Source organism: Ailuropoda melanoleuca, chromosome 4 (assembly GCF_002007445.2).
Source record: "Ailuropoda melanoleuca isolate Jingjing chromosome 4, ASM200744v2, whole genome shotgun sequence".
In the NCBI taxonomy this organism is placed as follows: Eukaryota; Metazoa; Chordata; class Mammalia; order Carnivora; family Ursidae; genus Ailuropoda; species Ailuropoda melanoleuca.
Genome location: NC_048221.1, coordinates 74,957,403 through 74,981,534, shown reverse-complemented (window position 1 = coordinate 74,981,534; position 24,132 = coordinate 74,957,403). Strand labels below are relative to the sequence as shown.

General features: G+C 37.5%; 1 long non-coding RNA gene across 2 annotated transcripts in view; it reads right to left on the bottom strand.

Moving 5' to 3' along the window:
• The window catches only part of LOC117801774, a 28,518-nt gene extending 9,991 nt beyond the window's left edge, over positions 1–18,527 (bottom strand). Inside the window, exon 1 of one of the 2 annotated variants that reach the window (XR_004624490.1) lies at positions 18,205–18,527. This is a non-coding gene — a long non-coding RNA (uncharacterized LOC117801774). Of the gene's footprint in view, positions 1–4,300; positions 4,375–18,204 lie in introns of those variants that run through there. The other variant, XR_004624491.1, reaches the window with a different exon arrangement.
• Between the last annotated feature and the right edge of the window lie 5,605 nt (positions 18,528–24,132).

Below are 24,132 nucleotides of genomic sequence, written 5' to 3'. Positions count from 1 at the left end.
GTAATGGTCATAAAGATAATAACTGGTCTTGAGAAAAAAAGTGGATGATTCAGTGAGAACTTCAACAAGGAGATAGAAAATTTAAAAAATTCAGAGTTGAAGAATTCAATAACTGAAACATACACTATAGGAAATAAGCAGCAGATTAGAGGATGCATAAGATCAATCTGTCAGATGGGGTAATATAAAAGCAATCAAGCTGAAGAGCAAGAAGAATAATAAAAAAATCATAATAGGTTAAGGGACCTCTGTGACATCATCAAGCCTAATAACATTCGCACTATAGGGATCCTAGTAGGAGGGACCGAAAACCTACTTGGAGAAATGATAGCAAAAAACTTCTCTGATCTGAGGAAGGAAACATATATACATGTCCAAAAAGTACAGAGAACCCCAAACAAGATGAACACAATAATACTTAGACACACAGTATTTTAATTGGCAAAAATTAATGATAGAGAACCTTAAAAGCAACAAGAGAAAGGCAGACAGTTACATACAAGGGAACCCCCATAAGGCTATCAGCTGATTTTTTTTTTGTAAGCCCCAAGGAGTGGCATGATATGTTAAAGAAAATACTCTACCCAGCAAGGTTATTATTTAGAATTGGAGGAAAGTTAAAAAGTTTCTCGAACAAAAGTCAAAAGAGTTTATTACTACTAAACCAGCTTTACAAGAAATGGTAAAAGAACTTCTTTCACTGGAAAGGAAAGGCCACAACAAGAAGAAAATAATAAAAGGAAAAATTTCACTGGTAAAAGCAAACATATATTAATGGTAGTAGATTAATCACTTACAAAACCAGTATGGAGATTAAAACATAGAAGTAGTAAGATCTACTGTATCTATAAAAGTTGTCAAGGGATACACAAAAGATGAAAAATATGGTATATACATAGAACGTGGAGGGGGGAGTAAAATTTAGTGCTTTTATAATGTGTTCAGAGTCAAGTGACTATCAACTACATATAGATTGCAATACCCATAAGATTATGAACATGGTAATCAAAATGAAAAACCTACAATACACAAAAAGAAAGAGAAAGGAATCCAAGCATAACACTAAAGAAAACCATCAAACCACAAGGGGACCTAGCAAGAGAAAAAAAAAAGGAAAAGAAAAGAGCTACAAAAACAACCAGAAAATAATAAATGGTCTAAATGCTCCAATCAAAGGATACTGGGACTCAGTGGATAAAAAAAACAAGACCCATCTATATATGCTGCCTAAGACCTAAAGACACATACAGACTAAAAGTGAAGGGATGACAAAAGGTATTCCATGCAAATGGAACAAAAACAACAAAAAAATCCAGGCTAGTCATACTTATATCAGACAAAGTAGACTTAAAAAAAAAAAAAAGGCAGCATGAGCAGCAGAAATGGAAATCAAGAAAACAATCCTATTTGCAATTGCACCAAAAATAGTAAGATACCTAGGAATAAACCTAAACAAAGGAGTGGAAGAACTGTACTCTGAAAACTGTAAAACACTAATGAAAGAAATTGAAGACAACACAAAGAAATTGAAAGACATTCAATGCTTATAGATTGGAAGAACAAATATTATTCAAATGTCTGTATAACCCAAAGAAATCTACACATTTAGTGCAATCCCAATGAAAATGCCAACAGCATTTTTCACAGAGCTAGAACAAACCTAAAGTTTGTGTGGAATGACAAAAGAAAGACCCTGAATAATCAAAGCCATCTTGAGACAGAAGAAAAAAGCTGGATGTATCACCATCCCGGATTTCAAGAAATATTACAAAGCTATAGTAATCAAAACAGTATGGTACAGGCACAAGAACAGATACATAGATCAATGGAACAGGACAGAAAGCCCAGAAATGAGCCCACACATACGTGGCCAATTAATCTATGAAAATGGAGGCAAGAATACACAATGGGAGAAAGACAGTCTCTTCAATATGTGGTGGTGGGAAAATTAGACAACTACATGCAAAAGAATGAAACCACACACAAAAATAAACTCAAAATGAATTAAAGACCTAATATGTAATCTGAAACCATAAAACTCCTAGAAAAAAAACATGGGTAATCATCTCTTGGACATCAGCCTTCGCAACATGTGTATGGATAGGTCTCCTCAGGCAAGGGAAACCAAAGCAAAAATAACTGTTGGGACTACATAAAAAAAGCCTGTACAGCAAAGGAAACCATCAACAAAACAAAAAGGCAACCTATTGAGTAGAGAAGATATTTGCAAATGACATATACGATAAGGGGTTAGTATCCAAAATATATGAAAAATACAACTCACGACCAAAAAACCCCCCAAAAAACAAAAAGCAAATTATTTGATTAAAAATGGGCAGAGGACCTGAATAAATGTTTGTGTCAAAGAAGATATACAAATAGCCAGAGACAAATGAAAAGATACTCAACCTCAATCATCAGGGAAATGTAAATTGAAACTGAAATGAGCTATCACCTCACACCTGTCAGAATGGCTAAAATCAACAACCCAAGAAACAACAGGTGTTGGGCAAAGATGTGGAGAAAAAGAAAACTTCTTGCCACCATTGGTGGGAATGTAAACTGTTGCATCCACTGTGGAAAACTGGATAGAGTTTCCTCACAAAATTAAATATAGAGATACCATATGATCCAGCAACTGTACTACTAGGTATTTACCCAAAGAAAATAAAAACACTAATTCGAAAAGATATATGGACCCCTATGCTTATTGCAGCATTACTTACAATAACTAAGATGTGGAAGCAACCCAAGTATCCATCAATAGACGAATGGATAAAGAAGATGTGGTGTATATATATATATGCAATAGAATATTACTCCACTATTTAAAAACTGAGATCTTGCTGTTTGCAACAACATGGTTGGACCTAGAGGATATTACACTAAGTGAAATAAGTCTAATGGAGAAAGACAAATACCATATGATTTCGTTTTTATCTGGAATCTAAAACCAAAAAACCAGAAACAGCCTCAAATAGAATAAACTGGTGATTGTCAGAGGGAAGGGGGCTAGGAGGATGAGGGGATGGGTGAAATGAATGAAAGGGATTCAGAGGTACAAACTTCCAGTTATAAAATTAAGTCATGCAGATGAAAAGTACTGCATAGGGAATATAATCAGGATTGTAATAACACTGTATGGTGACAGATCACGGTGACTACACTTTCAGTAGTGAGCACTGAGTAAGGTATAGAATTGTTGAATCACTATGTTATTCATGTGAAACTAATATAACTATACTTCAATAATAAAAGTGTAAGCAATGTAAGAATTTTGGGAGCAAACATGTTAATCCATTCAATAAGGTATTGTGGCTTTATTTTTTTATGATTTATTAATTTGAAAGAGAGAGAGAGAAAGAGAGAGTGTATGCACGAGCAGGAGAGGGGCAAAGGGAGAGAATCTTCAAGCAGACTCCCCGCTGAGCATGAAGGCTGATTTTGGGGTGGGGGGGCGGTGGCTCCATCTCACGACCCATGAGATCATGAGCTGAGCCAAAACCAAGTCAGATGCTTCACCGACTAAGCCATCCAGGCACTCCTCTATAAGATACTGCAGCTTTAGATACTGTTATTGCCACTCACCCACCCCCACACTTTTTTAGTCTTGGTTTCACTTTGGTTATTTTCTATTAGGTAACATATTGAATTAAAAATTAAAGAAAAAAAAAAACACGGGCAAGAATGAGCCACTGGATTTTAACACAGGGATGGAGTGAGAGTTGCTCACTAAAAAAATGACTCTGTAGTCCCTTCCCCGCCATTCCAGAATACCTACCATGCAACCAAGGGTACATTACCTAGGCCAGAGAGAAGGGAACCATTCTCCAGAGAAAATGAACCATGCAAAAATAAAATATTTGAGCATATCTAATGATAAGCTAGTGGCCATTAAGCTTTCTAACAAATGATGTCCACCAGAGACTAGTCCACCATGGACACAGAACTTGCAAACCAATTTTTGGTGTCCCTACCTAACAGAAATGGATAGACAAAAATTACCAGATATTTGAGGAAAGCCTTTATTGTAAAAGAGAGACCAATGCAAAGAGATAAAGAAAATACAGAGGATGCAGAAAACAAAACAAGCCTTTAAAATATCACATTCATGTGTCAAGAACAAGATACTATAAACAGAAATAATCAGAGGGGAATAAAGATCCCTTTGAATTTAAAGGCCTAATTGCTATCTTAGGTTGGGTACCCCCAAACCAGAGCCTGAGATGGGAAATCCTGATTGAGGGGAAGCTTTCAGGAGAGAGGAGAAAAGCAGGATAAGACAAGACACAAAACCTACCCAAGACCCTGGTCTCAGTTGGGTACTTCCTTCAGTCTGGTCCCATTATCAAAGACCTAGAGTTCACATTGTACCACCAGATCAATTGCACTTTGAAGCAAGGGTCCAGCCTTTTTACCCCCATGTCAGCCAATTACTGTCTGAGGTCTGAGCCTGGAGAGGTAGGTGCAGAGCAATCAGAAAAGGCAGCTCCTAGTAGGTCAGAACAAGTCTCTAAAGAAGGGGATGCTGAGACTTACAAGCCCACAACTAGAGGATAGCCACATTCTCTGGTAAGGAGCATACTACCCTAATGCACCCTCCTGATTCATTTTCATTAGGCAGTGTACTTTGAGCATTTCCTAGTAACTCTTAGTACTTTTACTTTCTTCTTGCTCAAACACATTGCAAATAACAAGCTTTTGAAATGACTTTTTTTTTTTTGCTATTTTGACTTTTAGCTTTTGAAAAATTTAAACAACAGCAAGACTTACTTGCAATGAACTTTCAACAAATATATGCCAACTCTTAGGCTAACACCTGGCATCAGCCTCCTTTCACTTCTATTTTTATAGTTTGTATTACATAACTGCGGAAGTTTCATTTAAATCTTCTTCTGCTTTCATTATATTAATAGAAGTTCTAGAAAAAATGGTGAGTGAAGAATTATCAAAGAATTATACTAGAAAATTTTCCAAAGTGAAAGGTATATAACTCCAGATTAAAAGTACCCACTGAGTGCCCCCATGAAATGAATGAAAAAAGGACCTACAGACAGGCACATCCTGAAATCTTGGAACACCAGGGATGAAGAAAATGTTCTAAAGGTTTTGAGAGAGAAATTCAGGGCTATTTTTATAGTCTTTTGATACTATTTGACTTCTTAAAACTACAAATTATAAAGCTGTAACACAGTATCTGTAATCTCAAGAAACCTTACATTCCACAAAACTGATCACTAAAAGTAATAGGGTTCATGGAGAAAAATATGATTGAGGAAGACTACTCAAAACTGAGGGAAATTGGTTAATCAAAGCACAAAAAACACCAACATAAATCCTAATAAAAATACACATGTATTTTCGAAGTTAGTGATGGGGTATAGGACAACAGGGTGTGAAATGAGCAAAATGTCCAATGAAAAGCCAGAATCCAAGGTGTCTATCTGAGTAGTGGGCCACGCGAAGCCATGGCAGAGGTGACGTGACGTTTCATCTTTTAATCTTTTCATTATGTAATAACTTAAGTTCACAGAATTTTAGTGAAAAGAGATTCTTAGAGATCTAGTGCAGTTCACAAGTCTGGAGAGCACGTCATGTCACAAAAATGTAGAAACAGGGCCTCTGAGTGATAGCAGGTGGTACAACACACACCCACTTAGAAAACCCAATCCCTGTCCTCTCTATACATCCAAAGTGATCTCTTTTAACGGATTATGCTGCAACATGGACGGGACTGGAGGAGATAATGCTAAGCGAAATAAGTCAAGCAGAGAAAGACAATTATCATATGGTTTCACTCATTTATGGAACATAAGAAGTAGGAAGATCGGTCGGAGAAGAAAGGGAAGAAGAAGGGGGGGTAAACAGAAGGCGGAATGAACCATGAGAGACTTTGGACTCTGGGAAACAAACTGAGGGCGTCGGGGCGGCGGGGGGGAATGGGATAGGCTGGTGATGGGTAGTAAGGAGGGCACGTATTGCATGGTGCACTGGGTGTTATACGCAAGTAATGAATCATGGAACTTTACATAAAAAAACTAGGGATGTACTGTATGGTGACTAACATAATATAATAAATCATTAAAAAAAGGATTATGCTAAGTGAGTACAGAAATAACAAAAGATTAGAAGCCCAGGTTTCCTATAAACTAGCTATGTTTTCATTCTCTAGACAGTTGACCTCAACCAGAGGTAATGTCCTTCCCCCCCTAACCACAAGGGAACATTTTTTATTGTTACAAGTAATGAAGGGAGTGAGGCAGGTGTGGGGGGAGAGGTACTACTGGCATCTAGTGTGAAAAGACCTGGGATCCTACAGTGTACCGCACATCCTCGAAAACAAAGAATTACCCCACCCAAAGTGTCAGTACTACAAGGACTGAGAAATCCTTCCCCAAAACCTTGGCCCTATTTCCATCACCAGGCCCCTAAACCAGAATGAGGGCTAGAAATTGCAGGGGAGCTCTTCCTCAAAATTGAAGCCATCTCTAAGTGGAATGTGATGCCTGCTAAAGAGTAAACATTCTTTCCCTGGTAATTTTCAAAACAGAAGTCAAATAATGACGGTGCAGGGCTGTTGGGAGGCGATCTTCACCTTGCAATAAATATAAAGTGAAATACTTAGGGTTCCTTGCAACATGGAACTTTCATCAAAGAAAGATAAGATGGGAAGCCCTGAAAAGTAGGTTGAGCTGAGTCATGTGCAATGAAGTTCTAACACAACACTCAGAAAACGTCCCAAGGGAAAACCATATATGCCCACAGGATGATGAGATAAGTTTGATTTTTTTTCCTTGGGACAGCATGATTGCCACCCCTTCGTAGATCAACTCTGCACAGTCTTAACTCTCTAGGACAAAGTATTTTTCCCATTCAGGGCCTTTAATTAAAGAAAGCAAAGAAATTGGATAAAAGGAGTAAAACAAAAAGGAGGGGGGATTAATTACAATTTTTAAAGTTCCTTTGATTAAAACTGTACATGGTAACTACAGCCCCCTTCTATAATATATTGCAACAGAAAGGGGCAGAGAGAACTTTTATGATTTGGACAAGGGGTTCAACCTTACCAATGGCTTTGATTTTTTTTTTTAACTTTTCCTTATCTGTGAAAGACTTCTTCGGAAGAGAGCAAGGCCAAGAATAGGGATACAATTTTAAGCTGAGTAATCCTGTGTCTTAAGGGCATTTTTATCTTAGTTTAAGAGTACAAACTTTCTTGTCTTGTGTTAACTCACGTTTATTTCATTTTGAATTCTTTTCATATTTTGTTACCTTCCAATGTTGTGTCTTGGATATCTGCGTAGACTTTTGACATTGAATATTGCAGTTGTGTGTGTGTGTGTGTGTTGCCTGACAGTGTTTGTTAAGAAATAATTCCATTGGAACCATTTCCCTAAGTGAACTTAGCTTTGCTAACAGATACCACCTGCTAGGTTCAGTGACAGCTTTTACTGATACTTAATGACAATTTCTTTTAATTTAACATTTTTTAATGAAAAATAATGTAGGAGTTAAAATTGGGGTAAGAGTACATTGGTACCATAACTGGCATCAAACCTTCCAATTAAACATTGTATGAATTAAAGTTTTATGTGTTTTTAATTGTACTTTCAGTAAGTGAAGAGCACAGCTTGTCTATTAACTATATAATAAATTATTGAACCATTGGAGTTAGTCCTGAATTTCATAGATTCTAATTATCTGGAGAAAAAGCAGAGAGGTGACAAAGGAGGAGGACAGAGAAGCTATGATCAAGAAGATCCCATGTGCTTCTCAGTGTGAGAAAACATCTAACCACATGGTAGTTCTTGTGTAATTATAAAGTAATTAAAGTTGTGATTAGCACCAACCACAGCATAGACATTAACAACCCTGATGGAAAAATAACTCAAGATTCCAGTTCATAGGTTAGTAAACAGAAATAATATCCAGCTGTCTACCAATTCAAAATACTTCCTCAGAAATGGTTCACATTTGACTGAAAACAAGAAAGTAGGTTGCCTAGTTTTCAAATTGCTCAATAAAAAAAAAAAATCCCTCTTTGGAATACATCCCAAACCTGATGGTAATTTGCAAAGTAAAGACAAAATAAGAGAAGCGAATGTTAACCAGCTAGCTCCCTCGCAAGACCTGAGAAGCACCAAGTACATTTGTAATTACTCATTTGTCCAATCTGCCTCCCAGTTCCAGAGCATCTCCTATGTTAAGGCACTGCGCCAGGTACTGGCTCCACATGGATGTGAGGAGGAGGGCAGCTGGGTTTGGTGCAGATGGAGGCCACAGGTACAATTAGTTCTACCCTAAGCAGATTCTCTCCTCACATTCCACTTCACTCAAAGGGCATCTCAGGGCTCAGGAATTTCTATGGAAGAAAAACTAAAAGAGAATTTGGTTCTTGTAAGCTGTATCTAAGTAACCTTTATTTTTAAATCCTAGGTGTTATTTTTGATGTGATATTCATTTCACTGTGCTTGGAAAAGAGACCTTGTAATTCTTTAGACAAGCCTGGCAGCTGCAGCTTTATTATGAAACCACAGTGAATCCCATATCCACTGTCATTAAAGCATACTGTGAAATGATTCAGTGGCAGGTCTTGAACGAGATGGGGAAAACACTGGCAGAAAGGGGATGATGGTGATGTGGGATTTGGTGATCTACAAACTGTTAAACTAGATAACAAGAGTACTATAATCCCCTTGATAAACTCAATTCTCTGGGTCTCCTGCTGCCTGCATTCACTTTATCAGCTGGAAACATTGCCTTAATGACATTTGTATGGCATAATATTCTATAGACACCGCACTGAGCCTATGGGATTGTCCACACCTCATGGGAATAGACAGAGCTTTCAGAAATTAGGAAACATGTTCACTGGGCCTGGCGCTGAGGAGGGGCACGCAAACATCAATAGAGGCCCATTCTCCCCCAGCATTTCTCATTTTCTCATCTGCCTCTCAGGGTTGGGGGAATAGATTTAAAGTGAGAAATCTGGAGTGGTGCCTCAAAGAAAAATCAGACCTTAATGAGGGTGAGGGGCTCCTGGTTCAAAGAGGAAGCCTCAGTAGAATTAAGAGCCCAAATCCCCTTCACCAGCCCTTTTACTGCAGTGAGTTTCTATCATCACCTATTGTTACACCACTAGATCCTTTCCACCCTGACCTTTGATACTTCTCTCAATGATTTGACCGCCTGCTCTGGCTTTTCTTCTTTGGCTAGCCTTCTCAAAGAGGCATGGTCTCACATTTCATTTAGAACTCATTTTCCTAAATAGTGCCACATATTTCTATCTGCATTTAAAAAATCACCAATCCATCATCTCCTTCCCACACGGTTTCCTTCCTTTCTTCCTCATACTTCCATAGGGTTTCAACAAAAGACATTAATCATTTGGAGGGTGTCCAGGATTGTGTTTTGCACTATTTAGGGTCACTCTCTGGACATTTCCTCCTTTCACTCCTACCCCTAGCATACATTACTGTGGTTTTCTCTCTAGGTCAGGACTCAGCCAACTATGCACACTAAATGCGGCCCACCACCGCTTTTTATACATGAAGTTTTATTAGGACACAGCCAAGCTCATTTGTTTATGCTTTGTATTTGGCTGCTTTCATGCAGTGACCGAGTGCTTGCAGAGAGAGATGGTATGGCCCTTAGAAAAAGACTGTGGACCTCTTTTTTAGAAAAAAGGCTTTTTTAGTGTTTATTTCCTTTCTTCTCCTGCCTGTTCTTTTTAGTTACACAAAGATCCTAAGGTTAGGAAAATCAACCAGAAATAATGCCAAACTAGAGGTGCCAATTGATGTCATTTAACTTTACAGAGGATGGCCTCCATTTTAAGATTATTAAGAATCCCTACTGTTTCTCTAATATAACAACATATTGTTTCTACCTTTACCACATCCTAAAATTAAAAGCTGTTTATTTATTTACTAAACCCAGCTCAACTACCCTTACTTCCATGAGGCCTTTCTGATTGCTTCTAATTGTTTAGACCATTCCCTCTCTTCTGAGACAAAACTTCCCTCCCTCTCACTGGCTAACTTGTCTCTGCTTGCTTTCTCCTGCCCTCTTCTTCCCTTAACTTTCCTTCCTCTTGTGATTTATGGCTTAGCAATATTTTTTTTATTGCTTGAGAATGCCTTGTAGGTTTCCTTTTACTCTAAGCAGCGTTTTTCAATGAGGCACACATAGTACATCACCTAAGATGGATTCTGGAAAATAAAAATGTCTCCATCTCCTTCCATGAGTGAATACCCTGTTCTAGTTTTCCTAGTCTCCATGAGAATTTCTATTTTTATCATTGGGTCTGAAACAGCATCTCTAATAGATGCAAGATAAAATCTTGAAGAGACAGTATAGAATGGGGAAGTACACGGTATGTTATTTGAAACAGTTCACAACATTTAAAAATTGTAAGCATTCAATTAGTATTGCATTCTCAGCCTTTCTAGCAAAATCAGGAAACCTGATACTGCAGGGATCTTCACATGGCTTCCATCAGCCTGAGCTCTCCAGCAAATGTTCCCTTTAAGAGTCATGTACTTCCTGATTTTCAGTTCGCCAAAGTTTCTAATGCTCCTGTTACCCTATGGTGGGCCAGCTTCATCATTTGTGTTGCCCACTCATTCCCCTTAGGCATTTAATTTGTGCTTCCTGCTCTAAACCAAATAGCAAAGGGACATGCAAATTTGACTGGAGAGCTATACTCCAGAGCTGGTTATCATTCATTGCTTCATGTAACTGGAAGTAGAGGTAGTACAATGGGAAGAAATGGCAGATTCACGGAATAATATCCCAGAAATCTTAGAGGCAGTACTAGAAACAGGCTGAAAGAGAGAAATACAAATGGAGCTTTGACAATCTGTGTAGATGGCCAAGACCAACCTAGGCTCTAGGTTTGATCATAGCACTTTGGAATATACGGTAATGTGGGTGTTATGGGCTGAACTGTGTTCTCCCAAAATTCATGTGCTGAAGCCCTAACCTTCAGTATCTCAGAATGTGACCATATTCAGAGATAGGCCCTTTAAAAGGGTGATAAAGTTAAAATGAGGCAATTAGAATGGCCCCAATCAATCTGACTGATGTCTTATATAAAGAGGAAATTTGGACACACAAAGAAACACTAGGGGCATGCGGGTACAGAGGGATGACCATGTGAACAGGCAACAAGATGGAAGCCATGGAGAGAGGCCTCAGAAGAAACCAAATATGCTGACATCTTGATCTTGAACTTCCAGCATCCAGAACTGTGAGAAAATAAATTTCTGTTGTTTAAGCCACCCAGTCTGTGGCATTTTGTTAGTGACACCCTAGCAAACTAATATAGTGGAGCCCCTACAATAGTCCCCTTCTTAGCCTTTTATGAGATTTTTCTCTCACCCTCTTCTAACAGAAAAGTGCCATGTTCACTTGTCATCTCCCACTCTCACGCAAGCCAGTCACACAGCCAGTGATACATTCCCCACTCCTCACCAAACCAACCTATTTTCATCTTTTTACAAGGTGGTGATTGCCAAGATGCCACAGTTTACCTAATACGATACATCTTTGAGAGGCAAAGAATAGAGACTGAGGGACTATAACAAGCATGTATTTATTTTTCCTCATTCGACCTAGAAATACAGAGTAAAACAGTCAATCACTTCTCATTGCCACTTCTGAGTTACCTTTTCTCTTGCTGTTCCTATAATACCACATATTTTCCCTACCTCAGTAACACTCTGCTGTCTGGAAGACCCTGATTGCTGATGATCCCTTTCTTGGCAATCATAAATATCTCTCTTTATTTATTCCTGACTCAAGAAAACTGGCCTGGAAATTTTCTCTCAAGATTCACCCTTTCTTCTGCCCACATGTGAAGGTTACTATGGCTTGTTGAAAAATGGTCCCTTATAGCAGGCGTAAGAGGGTTTTCTGGATGAATTTGCATAGTATGAACACTGCACAGTGGGGACAATCAACTTGGCTTTTCAACTTAATGAAATCAGAACACAATCTTAATAACCACATACTTTTTTTGCCCTGTTGCAGAATACATCACATACTTCTTTGCATTGTTGGGCAATAACACAACAAGAGTGCAAGCTCCCTGGAAACAGTGATAAGTTTTCCTGTATGTGTATCCCAGTGTTGCTGGAACTTGACATTTCATTGGACAATCATCTGTGGCAGTCATGTGCTGTGCCCTAGTTAAAAGGAAATTCCTCTTAGAATACCTCATCTAACCTTTGGAGAGATTAACACTATCCAACAAGATAGTTAATTACAGACAGTTCCTTGAAAGGAGATGTCTAACGGGGTTTGGACTTTATAGAAAGAAGCCCCTTTTAGAAGGGGGAGTATCCAAGTGGGTGCCAGAAGGGAGGGATCTGACTAGTTATCTGGGGGATAGCAGAAGACAGGCAATCAGATTTAAGATGGAGAAAGCCACTGATAAGAAAAATGGAGGGAAATCAGAAATATTACTATCCTGCTGAAGGAGGTACTGCAAGGGATCTTCACATGGCTAATTGCTCTTTTTCCTGACCAGAGTCAGTACTATCATCTGCAGTTTTCTTGTTTAAAATAAATATAATCTATAAACATCTAAGCTTTACAAAACTTACAAAAAGTTATATTATTCACTCTTTTTTGAATAAATATTTGTTTCTGAAAGGATTTGCAGTGAGTCTCCTTTCAAAAATACACTCATCTATTACAATTTCAGAAGTGTCTCCATGTGATTACAAGTTTTTTCTAAAACCACAAATATGACATCAAGCCCAAAATGCATTAAATATCATGAAACTTGGAAATATGTATATATTTTACATATTTTAACATACACACACAAAATCTAAACAAGTGCACACATACACCTACACTTACACACATGCATAAATTTATGCCAACCACTTCCCTTTAGGTTTTAATTAAAATGCCGACTCCAGAGATTAATGATTTCTGTGGATGGAGCTAGAGAGTATAATGCTAAGCAAAATAAGTCAGTCAAAGGAAGACAAATATCATATGATTTCACTCATGTGTGGAATTTAAGAAACAAACAAATGAGCAAAGGGGAAAAAGAGAGAGAGGCAAACCAAGAAACAGGTTTTTAACCATAGAGAACTGATAGTTATCAGAGGGGAGGTGGATGGGGGATGGGTGAAATAGGTGATGGGGGATTGAGGAGGGCACTTGCTGTGATGAGCTTGAGTGTTGTATGGAAGTATCGAATGACTAAATTGCACACCTGAAACTAATATTACACTGTATGTTAACTAAATGGAATTTTAATAAAAACTTAAAAAAGATTAATGATTTCCATCAGTAGGTACTTAAACAAGCAGATAAAAGGGACAGTGGCATTTTGACAGCTGACAGTGTGACCAGAATGCACTGCCCAGGTTTTACTAGAATAAATCACTTTCATGCTAGTTTTCACCTTTGACTCCACTTCTCCACTTGCTCCCAAATAGGTCTGGGGAGGATTGTTTGCTTAGTCAGTGAGTTCAGATACAAGGAACAGAGACCCATCCTCTCCAAAATCTTCCTTGAAATCCTAAATAAAGCACCAAGAACTGGGCCACCTGGGTCCCTCAGTTGGTTGGGCATCCGACTTCTGCTGTCCGGCTCAAGTCGTGATCACATGGGTCATGGGATCCACGTCAGGCTCGCCACTCAGTAGGGAGTCTGCTTGAGAGTCTCTCCCTTTGCCCCCCCCCAAATAAGTGAATAAATAAATCTATAAAAAGATAAAAGCACTAAAAACCAAAGAGCCTCATTAATAATTAAACATTTAATGAACTAACTCAAAGTTTCAGTTTTCCTTTCTAGATCTCATCCTTAATGTGTGGGAAGCCAAGCCAAGAGAGTATGTTAAACCAATGAGAATAGACTGCATCTGGGAAAAAGACAAAGGGGATGCATTCTTTGAAAAGCACATTTCATTTTCAGATTTTAATTCTCCTTCCACTGCTAGCATTGTGACACAGAGTTGACTACTGCTGCTGGCCGGACCTTCCCTCACATCTCTGATCCTCTCTCTCAGGGAAGATTTACCCTCTGATAAAGCCAGCCACAATCTGGAACCTTCATTTCCCGAACAGGGCCTCGTAGCCACACTAAATTCATCTGGGTGAAAGAAAGTTAAGTGATTTGCAGCATTTTGTAGATTATGTCCTCCAAAATGTATAACCCAGACTAAGGGGATTTATTTGGATGAAATGAGAAATGACCTTAAACTCCAAACTTGCCAAGTTTACAAACGTTTATCCATTATTTTTTGTCAATCTTTCCTCTCACTTGGTGGGTGACTCTACCTCTACTTTCTCATCTGTGGTGAAGCAAATATATCAGCAGTTCCAGAAGAAATTGATTAGAGTTTTTTCTCACCATTTTGCTGATTAGGAAGCACAGATTGTGCACATGAATTTTAGATAAGCATCCAAACTTTATTGGCACCAACTATCAATATCTGAATTTAACCCATACTAATTATAATGAATCTCACATTTTGTACATTCAATATCAAGAAACATAATAGCGTGCACATTTATTTCATGGAAATATCCTCATTCACCTTTCCCATATGCATGTAGCCTAATGTTATCCTTTCTTACCAACTATTCACAGATAAATCTTCTTGCTCCCTTCCATGTATAGTACACATAATAAGATTTTGTCATCTTCTGAGACAAGTAAACTTTTCTGACCCTTACCATTAAAAAAAAAAACTAAACAGATAATAGACTTGTAAGCAAGCCTCATAATCCTCCAATGAATATACGCCAACCCTAAGCAAACATCTGGCACCAGCCTCCTCTCATTTATACTTTTTATAATCACGAGTTAGGTAACAGAGGAATTTTTGTGTAAATACTCAAACTCAATAGGAACTACAACTATTGTGGACTATTGTTTTAATACTTCCACCTAAGATTTACTTTCAACAAATGTGAAGTGTTATTATCAGCATCACCATTATCTTTTGGTATAAATGACCCAAGATGTCCTGTATTGCATCCACTTCTAAAAATAAAGAAATAAATCATATTATAATTATTATGCTGACTTCTTAAAATAGTCTTGACGCTCCTCCTAAATTATTTTAAATCAACCTGAAAACAATACTTTAAGATAGTGGATATTGATAATATTATATAAGGTATTACAATTCTTATGGCATAAGTACATTTCAATAAATATATATGACCTAGGAGCACACGATGATATGAAATCAAGCTGTGTACAAAGCAACAAATGTGCAAATAAAAAACATGAAGAGCTGATCCTTGAGATCTACTTGCTTTCTGAGATTTCTCAGTATTGGTTCCTATTTCAAGAGTCTCTGCTGTGTAGTTCCATTTTTCTGTTTTGTAAGTACAAGAGTCACTGTGACATGTCAAAATATCAGGCAGAGTATCAACTCATCATCTGGGAAAAAAATCACTAATACATGTGATTTTGATATGAAGAACTGAATGCTGAGGTCGCATTATTTACTTTAATGTGATATTGTGCTGTTCAACATGTGATGATGCTTACAGGTGGCTTCCATCTGTCTGTCCAAAGACTGATTCATTGTATTCATTCAGGTTATCTACCCCCATGACACTCATTCCTCCAAGGGACCAAGTTGGACCGCTCCAAGCCTTAGAAGAGGTAAGGCAGTGTGAAGAAGAATGCTACTTGACAGGGCTACAACATTAGAAAATGTTTTTATTGTTGTAATTTTCCCTTATATTTCTCCCACTATTCTGACACTAAGAATCAGCTTGGCATTGAGCAGATTTCCAATTACTTTTTAAAAAGAGATTAGCTTGAGGCAATGATTTCTGCACTTATCTGTTCATTGGGGGATCACCTGTGGAGATTTTAAAAAATACAGATTCCCAACCTCAGAGATTCTGGTACAGTAGGACACAAGTGGTCAAGTGTTTATTCCTCCCTTCTTACTTTGACACCTTGGTAATCTGTAAAGCTTTCAAGATCCAAAGAAAGGAATCCCTGATTGTAGACACTTAGAGTTCGACAGTTGTGTGGTAGAAAATTGTTTTGTATCATTTATCACTATGTATTCAGTCTTACGCTTCATCCATGATCTGGTCAATGATATCTGAATATTTAGGATTTTTATGGACCCCTTCTCTAGTGTGTGTGTGTGTGTGTGTGTGTGTGTGTGTGTGAATCTTCTCTGTTGAGCTTCTTATATGAGGAAGGTGTATACACAGATCCTAAGGGCAGCAGCTCTCATTTAAGACTTCCTGTGTTCAAATACTGATTTTGCCACTTGCCATGTCTTTAAGCCTCAGTTAAAATGGGTAACAGCAGTATTTACCCCCAAAGGATCATTGAAAAGAGTCATTGATGTAATGGATTGCCACAGTATCTGATATATAAGAAGCACTCCACAAATGTAATTATAGCGATTTATAGCCCTCCATAAATGTAATTATAGCAATTGTATTTTAAAGACTTATTGGAATCTTAAACTTCTGATTTTCTTTTTTGAAAATCTTCACCACCTCTGATTATTGAAATGTAGAAAGATCTTTCCCAAGTACCCTAACTTCTTTGAGTGCAGTGTCCACTTTCTATTTCTTACATGGAAATCTTTAAAAAGACAAAATAACACTCTCCCTAGATGTCATTAGAACATTCCCATCTTCTCTACCTTCTAGTAACTTTTGTATGTACTAAGTGAGAATCCCATCCCTGATGACTTCTGGTATTAGGCTCGGCCAACTGCTCTAATGAACTGTCCTTTCCTCCCAGGCTCTGGTTTCTCTTGGCTTTAATACCTGTTAGTGGAGCCACATCAACTTTTCTGATGACATCACTCTACTTCCTACTTCCTTCATACTAACAAATTATCACTGATTATGACATCTGCAAGACAATTGTGAATGATCTCCCAAAACTATCAAATATTTTAGTAAATAATTCACATTTTGTCACCTTCTAGCTTCTGCTGAAACAAAACTTTCCAAGCTCTACCAGTACTACTCAAAGTACGGTGTACAGACTGTCCCAGTCCACAAACTGTTAGTGATCCATGAGCAGATAGGAAGCTGGTACCAGAATATAAATCAACTGTCACTAGGCATATAGTTTAGTTGACTTCGTTGTTGTTGTTAGAAAACCTCTCTAATTACTCAGCTATCAGAAAGAACGAGTTCTCAACATTTGCTGCAACATGGACGGCACTGGAGGAGATAATGCTAAGTGAAATAAGTCAAGCAGAGAAAGACAATTATCATATGATTTCTCTCATCTATGGAACATAAGAACTAGGAGGATCGGTAGGGGAAGAAAGGGATAAAGAAAAGGGGGGTAATCAGAAGGGGGAATGAAACATGAGAGACTATGGACTATGAGAAACAAACTGAAGACTTCAGAGGGGAGGGGGTGGGGGAATGGGATAGACTGGTGATGGGTAGTAAGGAGGGCACGTATTGCATGGTGCGCTGGGTGTTATACGCCTAATGAAGCATCGAGCTTTACATCGGAAACCAGGGATGTACTGTATGGTGACTAACATAATATAATAAAAAACATTAAAATAAAAAAATAACTTAAAAAATTTAAAAAAAAAAGAAAAGAAAACCTCTCTTGATGAAGGAAGCACTATATTGATTCACATTTTGGCCATCTGGTAACAACCAATTCACAGACCAGTTCCTCTGTGTAGCACCAAGTTAGAACGTGTGCTAGATCTTAGAAATGCAACACAGGAAACGACAGAAAAGGTCTGTTCTCTAATATGGTTCATGTGCTACCTGAGCTTGGAGTTGAGAGGGGAACACTAAACAAGTTAACACATTAATACATTTCAAAAGTCATAATTGCTAAGAAGAAAGTAGAATTAATGGGATTGAGAAAATCTAGAAGGCGGCTGATATAACATTTGGGCTGATGATTGGGTGATATCAAGGAGCCAGCCATGCAAAGATAGGGAGAAGGAAGAACACTCCAGTTGGAAGAAAAAGCTAATACAGAGGTTTAAAGGGGCAAGAACTTGGTATGGCCCAAAACATAGAAGAACATCAGTGACTGAATCTAAATAAACAAGGAAGAAAGCAATAGGAAGTAATATCTGAACAGTAGATAGCAACTAAATCACATGAGTCTTTGAAAGTTGTGAGGTAATTTACATTTTCATCTTGTTATGATGAGAAACCACTGAAAGTCTTAAGCAGAGGAGGCCATGATGTGACTTACAGTTTCTGAAGGTAAGTTTTGTCTTCTGCTTAAGAATAGCTCACACCCCAGTTACTATGCCATTGGTCTTATTCTTTCTGCTGATTTGATTCACCCTGCCATCCCTCTTCTTCTTGTGTCTTTCATACGCTTCAAAACAAAGCTTGAGGCCGTCTTTTCTCACTGGTGTTTCCTAATCACTCTAGACACCCTCCCTTTTATTTTGACTTCTGTAATACTTAACAATTTAAAACTTGCACGCTTACATTTAAAAAGAATGTTTACGCTAGTCTTCAGGTCAGGCTAATAACATTTGTTTGCTTACCTAAAACACCTACTTGAGTGTTTCATTCAGTAAGTGAGAAATGAATTCCTGGTCATTGTCCCTCTCTTTGCTTTTGACACCACTACCTGAGCAAACCACTAGTATTCGAGCGGAAATAGGAAGTGTAGAATAGTAGAATATAAGTGTTTCGGAGAGGGTTATGAGTATTCCGGATGGGAGAGTAAATGAGCAAAGATGAGACCATTTAAAATGTACAGAAAAAAATGAAGAGTGCAATTCTTAGCACTTTACCACTCACTCACTTGCTCATGGACAGGTTAGATTCATTGGGGTTTTGACACTTGTATTTCCCATAGTATGAGCCATGTGGTTTTCAAACCTGCTGTTTTTACACTTTCCCCCAAACCACTGCAATCTTCCCATCGTTCTTTCTTATATAAAAGTAACAAGAGTGCAATTATGACATACTTCAGCCCCTTCTCTGATCCAAGTATCTTAATTTTTTATTCTGGATCATACTGTTCTAATTTTCTCCTTATCTGATCACTTGAATTTGTAGCACAAAATACATTTGGGGCCACTGTATTTTGAATGCCTTCTCACATTTATTATCTAAGATTCTCTTTGCATTTCTAATGCCTTCCTTTATCTGTTCTACCATGTTCTTGTAATCTACCTACTGCTCAGTTCTTAATTAAAAAAAGTTACTCTTGTGAGGTTGAATGGCTGCTTTTGAAACCCAATCAGTAAGATTCTTTTCAGATTTCAGTACTTATCCTGATGAGTGCTTACTTAGTAGATGATTCAAGAATTGATGAGGTTAAAGATCTGCTTTAGTTTCAGGGAAAACTGCTTGGGAGGGGAAAAAAGAGAAGATATTGACGTTGATACAGTCTTGTGAGTTTTTCTCCTTCATTTATTTTCATTAAAAGAGATAATTGCATGAAAACAAGATTGTTTTTTTCCTTGAGGGCACACCTGCTCTTTCTGTGACACATGACTTAAAGAGTTTCTTCTTGTCTGTGACATCTGTTATTTCCAGAAGAGTCTGGATAATGTTTTGTACAATTAAAAAAAAAAAAGCAAGATAGATTAACATTCTTCTAAGCTAAAAGGAATAACAATCCTAAAACCTTAGTTTTAAGTTGTTTTGATGGTCAAAAATATTGCATTCATTTACAGAAAGGATACTTTTTAGGAAAATGGCTACTAAATGGAGTGAAATTAGTTACTGCTACCATCAATGTAAATATAAAAATGGTATGATTAGGATTCAGGTAGTTCAGAGAGCAGATTGGCTAAAATGATGAGAATTTTAGTCTTTATAAATACTTGAAGCTACCTGATTTTTCTTATGTCATTTTTCTCCAATATAATGGATGGGATATTAAAATACTCCGGTTGATGGGGTACCTGGTTGGCTCAGTCAAGTGTCTGCCAGAGTCCTAGGATCAAGCCCTGCATGGGACTCCCCGCTCAGCAGAGAGCCTGCTTCTCCCTCTTCCTCTGCCTCTCTCCCCCTATTCATGTTCTCACTTGCTCTGCTCTCTCAAATACATAAATAAATAAATCTTTTAAAATATTCCAGTTAATATTTGTTATAAAATGAGAACTAAAAATCTCTTCCTCCAGTTTTCAACTTCATTTTTAAGTGAAGACAACTATGTTGCTTAAATGAAAGGAAAAAGTAATCTGGTTTGCAAAACAGCAATATCCACATTGTCACTAAACAATTATTCTAGTTTTGTGGGGGTCAAAATTGTTTTTAGATTTCTTCTGGCCCAGACAGAGGACTCTATTTCTATCTTTTTCTTGATCAACTTTTTCTCTTATTTCTTTAAGCAAAATAGAAAAAAAAATTCTGTAGTCTCAATCATTTATTTCTATGATTTGAGGGTGTTATTCACCATTTCTATTACTTACTAACTTTTACACATAACTGTAGATTCAAAAGTAGGCTGTATAAGATAATAAGGAGAAAAAGGAAACCCAAATCCCTTATTCTTATACATGGTGGATAACCTAGGGTCTATAATTACCTACCTATGATTTATCTGATCCACTGTGCCTCAGTTGGGGACATCAAATTTCATTACCAATTTTTGAATCATGGCCTCAGTCTCCTTTAGAGGCATCTGAAATTTTGGCAGTTTGCTCATCTCAGGGATCACCAACATCAACATTATTTACTCCAAAAATATCTGATGCTGTACCTGGCACTATATACATATCCATGCATGGATGCCATTTAATTATGTATGCTTCACACAAATCATCTCAATCAATTCTTTGTTTGGTAGTGATTATGAAGAAGGTGACTATTTGGACTAGGTCATTAGTTCAAAGTAACATTTCATACAAATCTATATCAAAAGATCCATGGTGTATATTTTTCCCAAATTACATAAATGATTTGATGCACTTTTGACAGTCCTTTAATATTTTGTACTGTTTAAAATGAATTTTACTTCCTATGGGAAATATGGGGTTATATGAATTCCTGCTTTTCCCTACTAAAGCTTGTCTTATGATAGGTATGATGTAATTGAAGGTGGGAGAAAGGACTTCTTTGCCCCAAGAGCTCTCTTAATATCTCAAATTTCAGTTTTAGAGATTAATTTCTTTTGGTCTTGAAGGCCTTTGTGCGACAAGAGTTCTCTATTAAAATGCAAATGCCCCTGGGAGTGGAAACATCTTAAACCAGTAATGAACAACCTGAGGCTCCATGTAGCTCTAAGCTATGGGCAAGATCTAATTCTGCATTAAAAAGATTAAAAATGCATTCTTGTTGCTATTTTCAAATACACCCACATATTAACATTTTAGTGGATAGAAAGAGGTATCATTTTTTCATTTACATTTTTCTAATCAGTAAAGTAAATAAAAGAAATTGTCAGGATATACATTTTAAGATTAGCTCAAGGTGAAGACTGGGTCAAAAAAAAAGTTACCTACATAGTTACATCTGATTTTAAAAGTATGAATTTGAGGTAAAGACATAAAAATTCCATAGGAGAAGTTATCAAGATTTTGTTTCACCACAAATGGGCTATAGATACAAAAAAAGAAAGATCAATTTAACAATTAGTTCATTATGAATGGTTGATATTCAGAATAACCATATGCTTTTTGAAAATATGCCTGATTTGACAGGCATCTTGTTCAAATTTGAATTTGAGTTTTTATATATGCTAAGCAATTAGAACTATATTCAGTAAATTCAGTTCAACTTAAAAAAATGGGTTCATAACAGATGAAAAAAAATCTAAGCTATTGTAAAAGTGCTGAAACACAAAAAGCAGATGGATTGGGCCTGATAGAACTCTGTAAACCACAGCATAAAGTGTGAGCAGGTGAAAGTCATCCTGTAGATAAAAACAGAAATACCAAGCTAAAAGTAAACACATACAACAAAACAAAATAAAACAAAATGGGTTCCTGGAGCAACCCATCAGAGCTCTTTATGAAAGACCTGTAAAGTAATTGTGCTAGTTGGTCTCTATGCAAATACATACACACACACACTGAGCAGCAGGGCTGCAGAAGTTTTTTACCCTGGGCTAAAATCCAAAAAGTGGAGAAACTATGCTGACCACCTGGGGTGGGCTCAGACTTGATCTGAGGGCCTATTGCAAGTTCCTATGAGAGAGAGAAGACAGAAAAAAGAGGTAGCGGAGGACAGCTCTACTGAGGATAGAAACATAATAAAGTTCTGCGCTACCAGAGTAAATCTCTTCTTACTTGGCAATGGGGAGATGGAAGCTGAGGAAACTCCATGACTGTGCTCCTAAAAAGTAACTTGTAACTACTCTTTTTCTAAGTAGTTGAAACAAGAGGACTATCCATCTAGAACCTAATTTGGCCCTCCCATTCAGGATAGAAGACTGCGGTGGTGCCTGGGTGGCTCAGTCGTTAAGCGTCTGCCTTCGGCTCAGGGCATGATCCCAGGGTCCTGGGATTGAGCCCCACGTCGGGCTCCCTGCTCTGCTGGGAGCCTGCTTCTTCCTCTCCCACTCCCCCTGCTTGTGTTCCCTCTCTTGCTGGCTGTCTCTCTGTCAAATAAATAAATAAAATCTTTAAAAAAAAAAAAAAGGATAGAAGATTGTGAAAGAAAAGAATGGAGAACTGCAGGGAAATCCCATGGTGCCTGACTCCATTAAGCCAGTTAATGCATGAACATGAACAGACCACCAAAGACCACCACTCGTTTGAGCAAAACACCATGAAAAAATAAGAACAGAGTGAGCACACAGAAAGAATGGTCCTGGAGGAAACAGACATAACTGAGATGTTAGAGGAAGAGCTAGAGACAATTCTATGAAGCCTCAATGAGATTAAAGAAGGTAATATATACATAATGTAAACTCAGCATTCTTTGATAACAGAAAACACAGAAGAAGTCTCTGGACAGAAAAATAAAACTACATCTTTATAACTGAACCAACTCATTAGAATGATCACTGTTGAAGACAAAATGTGTAATCTAAAAGCAAATGTGGAGTCAAACACAGAAGATATGAAACATAAGAAAGAAAAATTCAGAAACTAGAAGCATGTATTCAAGATTTATATAGTGTGTCTAACAGGAGTTCCAGATAAAGAGAATAGAGGCAATGATGATAAAGAAACTATGAAAGCAAAAATAGACCAAATTATTTTCAAAATGAAGTCAGGGAGGCAATTTCAGTTTTAAAAGGGTCATTAGACGTTGAGCAAGATAAAGAAGAGTGTACATGTGTATTTGAACACACACACAGACACACACACACACACACACACCTGCAACAAATCCTTAAAATCGTAAGCAAAGACTTTGTGGAAGTAGTGAGTTTCAGGCAGACTTGAAGAATGGCTACGATACAGAGTTAGGTAAAATAGAAAGAGAGAAGTGACTGAAGATGCAGGTGGGGTGGTGCAGAGAAAATCGGAAGGAGAACTTAGATGGTAATATTCTTCCATTGCCAAATTTTACATTTAAAAAATTAAAGAAATGAGAACTTATGCAAGTCAGTTAAATGTTCCAAATGTTTATAATAACTGGTCCTTGCTTACTGGAATTGGGAAAGAAATGAGTTCATTTTTTTTCTGACCTTATCTCATACTCAGCACACTTCTATTTTCAGATGGACACGGCCAGTTTTGAAAAATACATAAAAGGCCGCTTTGGGGATTGGAGTCCTAATGTTGGCCGGGTATATTCATCTTGTTTTGAATCATAGTATAATGAATAATTCTGGTGGTAATGACTGAACCTCCGTATTTATAGAAAACTGACATTTCTTAAACATGAAATTGTTCCTGTTTCTATGTAAATGAAGCTCTGCATTTAGGTGCAGTGGCTTCTGTTCATTTTACTTGCTCTGTCTTATTTAAATCAAAAGATTGTATCACCAATTTTCACCCTGTGCCACCCCCACCCCCCAAACTGCCATGCATTCTCTGTAGGGTCTTTGCTCCTGCTCCAAGAATATTTTCCTTCCCTTATGTCTCTCACCCAACATGCTTATTTTGTACTTACTGGATTACAAAATTATAAATATCTTATAATCAAGTAAAGTTGGTATATCAAACTAAAATAAAGTGGGATATATGTGTGTATTTTATCTTCCTCCTCTCCTACTCAGACACAACACATGCATTTGGAACATTTCCCTTCTTGACAT